The sequence below is a fragment of the Electrophorus electricus genome, chromosome 1, assembly GCF_041902795.1.
Source record: "Electrophorus electricus isolate QZ-2024a chromosome 1, ASM4190279v1, whole genome shotgun sequence".
NCBI lineage: Eukaryota > Metazoa > Chordata > Actinopteri > Gymnotiformes > Gymnotidae > Electrophorus > Electrophorus electricus.
In genome coordinates this window covers 39,163,979-39,173,188 of record NC_137497.1, presented here as the reverse complement: position 1 = coordinate 39,173,188, position 9,210 = coordinate 39,163,979, and positions in this window count along the sequence as shown.

Here is a 9,210-nt window from a genome sequence, read left to right as displayed (position 1 = left end):
TTTAAACACAAAAGAGCATAATATTTATGTGTTTCATTACACCCTGTTTCCTTCAGCCTGACTGGACAGAGGGAACCAAGTGTTTTTCGCTCGGGCTTGAGGGATGTTTCCAGGGCTTTTTTCTTTAACGTCTGTGGCTGGCCAGTTTTGTTGCCAGCCCCTGATTAACATGGATCTTATCAAACACATTTGGCTTACGGACCATCTATTTCTTCGTGCATTGTTATTATTTCTAAAGCAGCTCATACCAGCATTTCTTAAGAGCATAAAAAAGTTTTCAAATTTTTCAAGATTCTGTTTTTGCCTCCTTAATCTGTTAGCATCAAAGGGGCACACATGCATAAATAATTGACTAATTCACTTAAAGCGGCCAGCGTAGATTAATTAAGCCTGAATACTAATTATGTTTTCCTGTCTTTACCAACTGATGCTGCTGTTGTTCAACATAAAGCTATTAGCTTGATAGCAATTACTTGGACCAGTTTGTGAAAATGCATGTTCTAAAAATACATTGAAAAAGACCCATGGTAAGCGTTTCTTTTTGTACAAAGAAAGTGAGCTCCTTGATTAGTGTATAGTCTAGTTTAAAGTTTCAACAATAAAAATAAACAGTATTAAAAGATTAGTGTCTTACTTAAATTTTTATGGGTCACTTTCTAATCTTAGTCTAGTTTCTGCAAAATGTCCATCATATACCAAACTTGGATTAGAGTACATGCTGGTAATTGTTAATCCAATTACACACCGTTGAATGTTACAATAGACCCATTAGAAATGGCTCTAACCTGCGAGACCTGTTCAGCTGATATACACTACAATGCAATACATTTTAATTCACAGTTGCACATATATATATATATATATATATATATATTTTTTTTTTTACATGTCACACTTATTGATGCACATATCCATCAAATATATATTAGCCTAGTGCTTGTGGTGATGTATTTTTTTTTTTTTTACTGTATTAGCCTATTGCTAATTAGCTATTAGTGTAGCTTTTACTGTGTTAGCTTAGCACCTGTTAGTGAAGCTTGCACTGTGTTAGCCTAGCGCGTGTTAGCGAAGCTTGCACTGTGTTAGCCTAGCACGTGTTAGTGAAGCTTGCACTGTAGCTACATTTCCATTCAAGTGACTTTTTTAAAACAAAAATATCTTTTTATTGGTTAAAATTAGGCAATAAATATATAGGCAATAAAAATGTAAATAGCCTGTAAAATTCTACAAATGTCTACAGAATGTTTTTTTTCTGTTCAACTTTAGCTGATAAATTATTTGTACCTGATATTTTGCAATGGAAACACTTTTGTCTGGAAAAATGCATAAATGTCATGTTTTGTGACAGGATTTCCCTCACATGAGCTCTTACAAAAACCACAAACAGCTTATAGTTGGACTGGGCTATAGTGAGGCCTATAGTAAAGCTTTTACTGTGTTAGGCTACTGCCTGTCTTAGTGTAGCTTTTACTGTGTTAGGCTACTGCCTGTGTTAGCGCAGCTTTTAATGTGTTAGTCTAGTGCCTGTGTTATTCTCTTTACGACAGGATCAGACTATACAAATTCAATCAGATTTTTGATGAACAGTGTCGGGAACAAAGAACAAGGTCTTGTAGAGTGACATAACTGAAGAATCGCGATGTGGCATCTGGGATGCCCTACAACATCCTGACGAAAACTCAAGCATGTCAGATTTCTTTTTTGTATTTTCCAGCAAGTTTGACAGCTACTATGAAATGTTACCTTATAGCTATGATTGATGATTTCTTGGCCTTCTTCCCTGGTTTGACAGTGATTGGCTGGCATCAAACATGCAGTGTTGCTACTCTCCCAGCAAGAATTTATGGTGTCTAATCAGACATATTGACCATTGTGAAAGATCCTGGCATTAGGCAGAGCAGAATGTGTTTGGCCTGTGTGTTTTGTAGAGAGAGCTCCAGCTATATATTTTGGCTGGTGTGTGTGTATATATCTGTGAGCACATGCATGTTTTGGTTCAGGATATGGCATGGAGGACACACAGTCATTCCATTAGTGGAGTAGGGGATTGTGAGTGTGTGTGTGTGTGTGTGTGTGTGTGTGTGTGTGTGTGTGTGTGTGAGAGAGAGAGAGAGAGAGAGAGAGAGAGAGAGAGAAAGCGAAAGCAAGCAGGATTTGTTTACTTCAGACTGGGGAAAACAGTTAGACGTAAATGAGAGTTGACGGTTTCATGAAGCACAGTTGGTTGATGGGAGATTCAGTGTGACTTGTCTGAACAGGCCACTGATCTGTACAGTATGTAAAGTTCAGCGTAGAGCTGGTTGGTGGCCACTAGCCTTGTGCCCTGTCTGTCCCTGACCACCCCACCACCAACTCTTTGAGCAGAATCCTAACTGAACAAAACACTCTTGTGCCCAATTTCCTTTGACAGCAACCACATTCCTTTAAAAACTTAATATATTTTGCTTGTCACCAGTTGGATATTTTATATATTTGTGTGTGTGTGTGTGTGTGTGTGTGTGTGTGTGTGTATGCATGCACTCTTCCTTCCTTTCTGTCCTCTGTCGTGAATACAGACTAGTGGTTTCACGCTCATGCTCGTCAGGAGAAAACGCAGGCTTTTCATCTCCAAACCGCAAGCTGAGTGCCTCCGGACGTCGAGTCTGTTTGGCTTTTTTTTCTCCCTCATTTTGTTTGAGGCCTTGTTGACTAGCAGCGTTGTATCGGTGGAGGCTGGCGTTCACTTGGCACCAGATAGCAGACCAGCGCTGGGATTTTAACATATTTATCCACATCGGAGCAGCGTGTCAGGAAGGATCTGGGTCGCTGTGTTTACAAAGGCTCACGATATTTAGATCATCGCAGTGGTTTCATAGCGAGTTGAAGCGAAGGTTTGGCAGTGAGCCAGAGCACTTGAATAATGATCGTTACCTTTTTTGTCATGGTGTAGTTTATTTATTTAGCTATCAACCAGAGGTGTTCTTTGTCCTTAAGCCATTTCTGTTTTGACAGTCATTACTAAGGAGGGGATGTTCTTGTTTGAGAAGATGGGTGAGAGCGCATATTTCAGCAGTCAAAGATTATGTGCAGCAGAATTCAATTCCTTAGCAAGAATTACTAAAAGTAATAGTGGATAGAAGCTGCTATGCTTTGAGACTGGCTGTTTGCTCAGGGTTGTGTACACCCCCCAACCGAAGTACAAGAACTGATCTTAAGGCAAGACATTTAAAATGTAAGGTACTACCAGATCTGTTTTTGTACTGCCAAACAAGCATATACAAAACACATTCACATCTCAGAGGAGGTAGAATAATATTAATAATGTTTGCATGCAGAACTCTTTTTTTTCCTCTCCTGTTCTTTTCCACTTCTAAATCAGCAAATGCCATGAAGATGTGTAAAAGGCATGAGTATTATGTAAGATTAAAAGGACACATTATTGTGAAACGTAACTATCCTAAAACACACTTAATATAACACAACAGATATATAAAAACTACCTGTGGAACGTGTACTCTCCTCTGCTGCTTGCTGTTTGTGTGATAAAACATTTTTTTTTTTACCATAATTAATGTTGATGTCTGATATATTTTTGCCTTCCTCTCCGAAGTGCCTCAGTCTCAAGGGCAAAAACAGTGATTTGAGAACTAAAGGCAGGCTATCCGCCCACATCGAGCTAATTTAAGATTAATTACATCAGTGGAACTGAGACCAGCCCCATCAATGTCTAAGCCTTTCTCTCTGTGTGTGTGTGTGTGTGTGTGTGTGTGTGAGAATTTCTCTGCAAAGCAGAAAGTTACAGCACCAGACCTGCATGTGTGTGCGTGTGTGTGTGTGTGTGTGTGTGTGTACAAGTGTGTGACACAAGCATATAGCCCAACTGCAGACCTATCAGCTGTAGTCAGCAAAGTGCTACAAAGTTCATATGTGTGATGAACACTTTAAAGCTACTATTAGGAGTGTGCTGTTTCTCACTGGGGGGAAATTAAAAATATAGCTATGAAGATAGCAATATTAAAAATATGCAAGTTAATACAATTGATTTTTTTTTTAATCCAGCAAGCTTGAGGATTAATGATTAAATATTGAAGCAGAGATACTTGTGTGCCATTCTCCTATTAGCTCAGTCATTATTTGCTTATTTCTCAAGTGGTGGTCCAATTATCAGTCACATGGCTCCTTTTGGGACATGTCGAATGTGCCGTAGACAGACAAAGTGTTTAAAATGGTGTCAAACGGCGACTTGAAAGAAAGGAAATGAGAAACTTAATTGACACAGCTGAAATTTTTTCTGGTCAGCGTTGCAGACTTCCTGTTGGAGAAATTGATTTGAAGGCAGTGGGGAGAAGTGGGGAAAAAAGAAAATGGTTTTTAAATAAGTTACAATTAGATAAGCATTAATCTCAGTGGTGCAAATGAATGTCTGGCTTTAGGGCTTGTTGGATGTAAAAACAGATTCGCTAAACTCTTCTCTCCAGATTGGAGTGGGTCCTCTCCCCACTTTAATTGCTCTGTCATCTAGAATGAAAAACATCCTCCTTTTACACAGCCTGATTCTTCGTCTTTACAATCATGTTTTATATTGTGTACATGCAAGCCGTCCCGGCCCCATGCTGCCTGCACTATCACACTCCTCTACGGTATCTAGGCTCCCACTTACACTCACAAGGGTTTAACTACTGCACTGACAGCGTGCTGCTGTTGGATGAAGTTTAACAGATATTTATTCATATTATTCAGTGGCTTGTAATTCCAGAAAACTGCAAAGAGTTTTTTTCATTCGAGTTAATTATTTTCTCACTGGTTTACCATGTAAAATGCATTTTAAGTGGCCTTGTTTGTTATAAGGGGCGTTTCGTAATCCTTTCAGAATGACCCCATGTGGACAAACGCTGGTTAATAATTCTCACTTATTAAAATGTCCACCACAAATAGTTAATCACTCATGTAAGCTTGAGTCTTTGAGTTTTCTGCTGAAGTTGAAGTCTGGGTAACCTTCATCTCCAGTCACCAGACCTGCACACATGTGCAGCTAGGCTGGACCACACCTGCGTGCAGTTGGTCTCTGTCCACATATGTGGAAGTGAGGGGTTGTGGACTGAAATGAATCTGCAGCTGTATGGGCTGTGCTACATTTAAGACTGACAGCTGCATGTGTCTTAAGAGCGTGCTGGGGACGAGACTCTCATTCCAATGAAACTTCACTTTTTTATTGTCTTTTTTATTGTCACACTTGTCTTGTTGTGTCCTTGTTCTGTGTGTCTTAAGTTTCCACAAACAGGAACACAGTGAGATGCTCTCATTTAGCATTTTAATTTCATTCCAAATCTCTTGCCCTATTTTCTCTCTCTTTCTTTCTATCTGTCTCCTTCTGTCTACTGTGTGTGTATGTGTCTGTGTGTGTGTGTGTGTGTGTGTGTGTGTGTGTGTGAGAGAGAGAGAGAGAGAGAGAGAGAGTCTTCATGCTGTATACAATGTGTTTGTGTTGGTTTTCATATTCATATGCATGGTCATTCTCTGAACTATTACATTACAAGTGCATAAAATATTCGGTGAAAACATGTTTTTTTTATTTGAGGTTGTGGGGATGTGGGGGGGGGGGGGGGTGCTCCAGCAGCAGAGGAGGAAGTATTTTAATGTGACCTTCATTAGGCATTCATGTCAACTTTTCTTATCTATTTATGATTAATTTTTTTCCACCCCTGTTGTTCAATTAGTGCTTGACCCCTTTAGCAGCGATGTAAATTAAATGACATTTCAGTGTCGTCCCATATTTAAAATACTGCGTTAGTTGCGGATCATAAATGATGATCTTCATCCTGCAACTAATTTATTCATTTAACAATTTCCCTCCAGAAGTTGAAGCAGAAGGCTCTGGAACAAGCTAAGCAGAAGAAATCGTAGTCGGCGGAGTTTCTGATGGGTGAGCTCTGTACGATGAGTTATTGCTCATAATTTGTGTAAGGATTAATTAACTAATTACAGACAAATGGCTCTGGGCTAAATTTTGCTCTTGCCTGTCAGGGCGCAATTTGTAATTATTTTAATCATTTCTTCTTTTTCTTCTTCTTCTTCTTCTTCTTCTTCTTCTTCTTCTACTTCTGCTTCTGCTTCTGCTTCTTCTTCTCCTTCATCATCATCATCTTCATTTTATTTTTTCCCTGACCCCCCCCTTCCCCTTCATGATTTGGGGTTAATTTGAACCTAATTGTGCTACCGTGCCATTCTGGGAGGCTGCGCTGGAGTGGTTCGGCTGGGGAAGAAGCACTAGAAGGAATCTTCTGCTATCATTAAATGTACTTTGGCAGAAATGCACCTCCCTGACCTTCTCTCTCTCTCTCTCTCTCTCTCTCTCTCTCTCTCTCTCTCTCTCTCTCTCTCTCCTTCTCACACACTCTCTCACTCTGTCCTCCTTCTCCCAACAGGAGAGCACGAGGAGGAGAGGAGGAAGATGAAGGGCACTGCACATCCCGCGTTCCTGGGCGAAGGTGAAGGGAGCTGTAGCGGTGTGGGGAGGGAGCAGGGGAGCAGCCAGGCCAGCGCGCTCGCCTCCCCCCGCCAGCAAGCCGAGCTGCGAGCCCCGTCCGATACAAGAGGTGAGGCTTCATTCCTCATCAGGCGTAAAGGCAGCGACGGGGCCTCCTAACCTCCACAGGGCTGCATTCCACTGCTGGCCTGCCTCAACAAGTAGCAAATTCATTTATGGATGTAGCAGCAAGTTGGGATGTAGGTTGTAATGGGTGTGGGTATGCACGTCTATGGGTCTGCATGCATGCTTCAAAGGGTGGGTGCGTGTGATCTGGGGAACCTTTGTGGGCACGCGTGTGAGTAAACGTGTGTGTGTGGGTGTGTTCTGAGTGTCTCAGAGAATTTGTGTGTATGTGTGTGTGTGTGTGTTTGTGTATCTGGAGAGCTGCGTGTAAGAGGCTGTATTTGACACAAAGCAGACAGCTCAGTGTCTAGGTATGAGAAGTCCAATGTGAGTCAAGTCACGATCCATTGATATGGTAATATCTAGACATATCTGTTGCACATGTTCTCATTGCAAGATTTCTCATAGGATATTTTCCCAGATCAACATCTCTCCTCATATTGTATTGTGTGGATCTGAGCCCCTAATCCTGGAAGTGCCTGGAAGAATCAGGCCCGTAGCTGTTTTGTTTGTATTCAGATCTCCAAATGTTAATAGGTAGCAACTTTAGTATAGTTGTTGAAAGTGTGCATGTAGCCAGAACCAACTCCACCAGTTCCTCAAACTCAGTGCAAAAACATTTATTTTGTCAGTGCGAGTGATTTTATTTGACTTGGAGTCCAAACAGAGTGGAAAAAATGTGGTCTCAGGGGTGGGCGGATACACACGCAGGGGTGGGTGTATGCTGGCGCAGATGCGTTCGTCCTGGTGAAATTGGCCTTGCTGCACTGCGGAGCGGAGCGGTTCTTACAGTGTAGCGTGGAGTGCAGTGACTGGCATTAGGCCTGGCAGGGAGGAAGCGGGGTGTGTTAGTGCCATGCTGGGTGGCAGCAGGGCGCACCCCAGCGTCTTCTCTCGTGGGATTAGCCCCATGGCCTCCAGCCCTCTCAGGACACGCTCCACAGGGCCATGCGCTTAAGCCATAGGGGGTGGGAATGAAAGCTGGAGAGAGACTGATAGCAGACTGGTGGTGGGTGACACTAGTAGCCACTGGCAAATGACCTGGGCAGTAATCGGTCATTCAGGAGAGTTTTGCTATGATGAAAGGTACATTCAACACCGGCATCTGTGTCTCTGCCTACGTTTGTTTCCTCAATGGAGAACAAAGGCAAAGAAAAACCTAACACATAAATCAACAGGAATCAAGCAAATTGTTTTATTTTCTTAGTAATAACACAAAATCATCACTACTGGAGCATGACAGTAATTCAGTTCTACAATTTTATTTATTTTATTTATTTATTTATAATAACACTATAAGTATTTGTTAACCAGTAACCGACAGGCAGTTTGCTGATTGTGCTTATAGGAGAAAAGTGGGCTCAAAGCTATCAGCATGACAGGAAATCACTTCCCCCCAAGTTTCCAAGGCTGGGTTAAGCTAACTGAAGTTCAAGTTTTTGATTTATACCAAAAACTGGAATCAAGAGCTGAGCTGAAGATGGCAGATTTCAGATGCTTCCCAGTTTTATGTATGCAGAAAATAAGGGTTTGTGTGTGTGTGTGTGTGTGTGTGTGTGTGTGTGTGTGTGTGTGTGTGTGTGTGTGTGTGTGTGTGTGTGTGTGTGTGCGTGTGTGTGTTTGCAGTGAGTGGGTTTCAGCTGCTGGGCATATTCCCTCATGTAAATAATTCAGTCCATTATCAAATTCAAACTGAGATCAAAACTCAGCCTTCATCTATACATTATTTTAAAACTAGTACTGTTCTAATCAATTCCTTTGATAAATACTACATTTTCTGTCTTACTGAAATAAAGATTATTTTTACAGTGGCATAAAAAAGCATCTCCTTTTTATTTCTTTATTTCATCGGCCATGCATCTTTTATACTGTCTTTACTTCAAACTACCATACTGGCATCATGAAAAAATCAGATTTTTACCCTTTGTTCAGTCTATGTGTAAGGTTCCTCCAGAAAGCCTTAGTTGTGAGCTATGATGGCGTGCTCACGAGGAGGGAATGCAGTGCTGGCTCAGAGCAGCGAGACATTGGAGGACGGCCAAGCTATTGAAGTCAATCGAAAATGCTATTCAGAGACGCCATCTCGGAGCTAGCTCGCGTCACGCAAACGAGCCACACACAGAATAGAACCGCTGTTCTCAGAACTGCCGAGGCCAAGTAGTAAACTGTATGTACAACATGAAACAGGCCGACTGTGCGTTTCATGGTTAATTCTGATTAGGAATCAAATGCCACAAGGGTGTATGGCAATTAGGCCTACTGACAGACTAAATCTGAAACTTTACAAAGGGTCATTTGTAAAGTGGATTTTCCTGGTGTATCAACTGTTTTAATGTTATTACTGATCACTGTTGTGATGCTCTGTGCTGCACAGGCCACAGCTGTAAAACTTGTAATTTTCATGACGCCATAACTGCACTTATCAGCTCGTTTTGAATCAGCCAAACACTAAAACGGGACTTGAAGCAGATATGACTGGAGTGTGTAGGTCTGAATATCGCAGGGCAGCCATGTGCTTTTAGGTGCGGAGAGCTGCGCGGCTGGGTGTACCTGGTTAATAGAATACTGCCTCTAGCTGC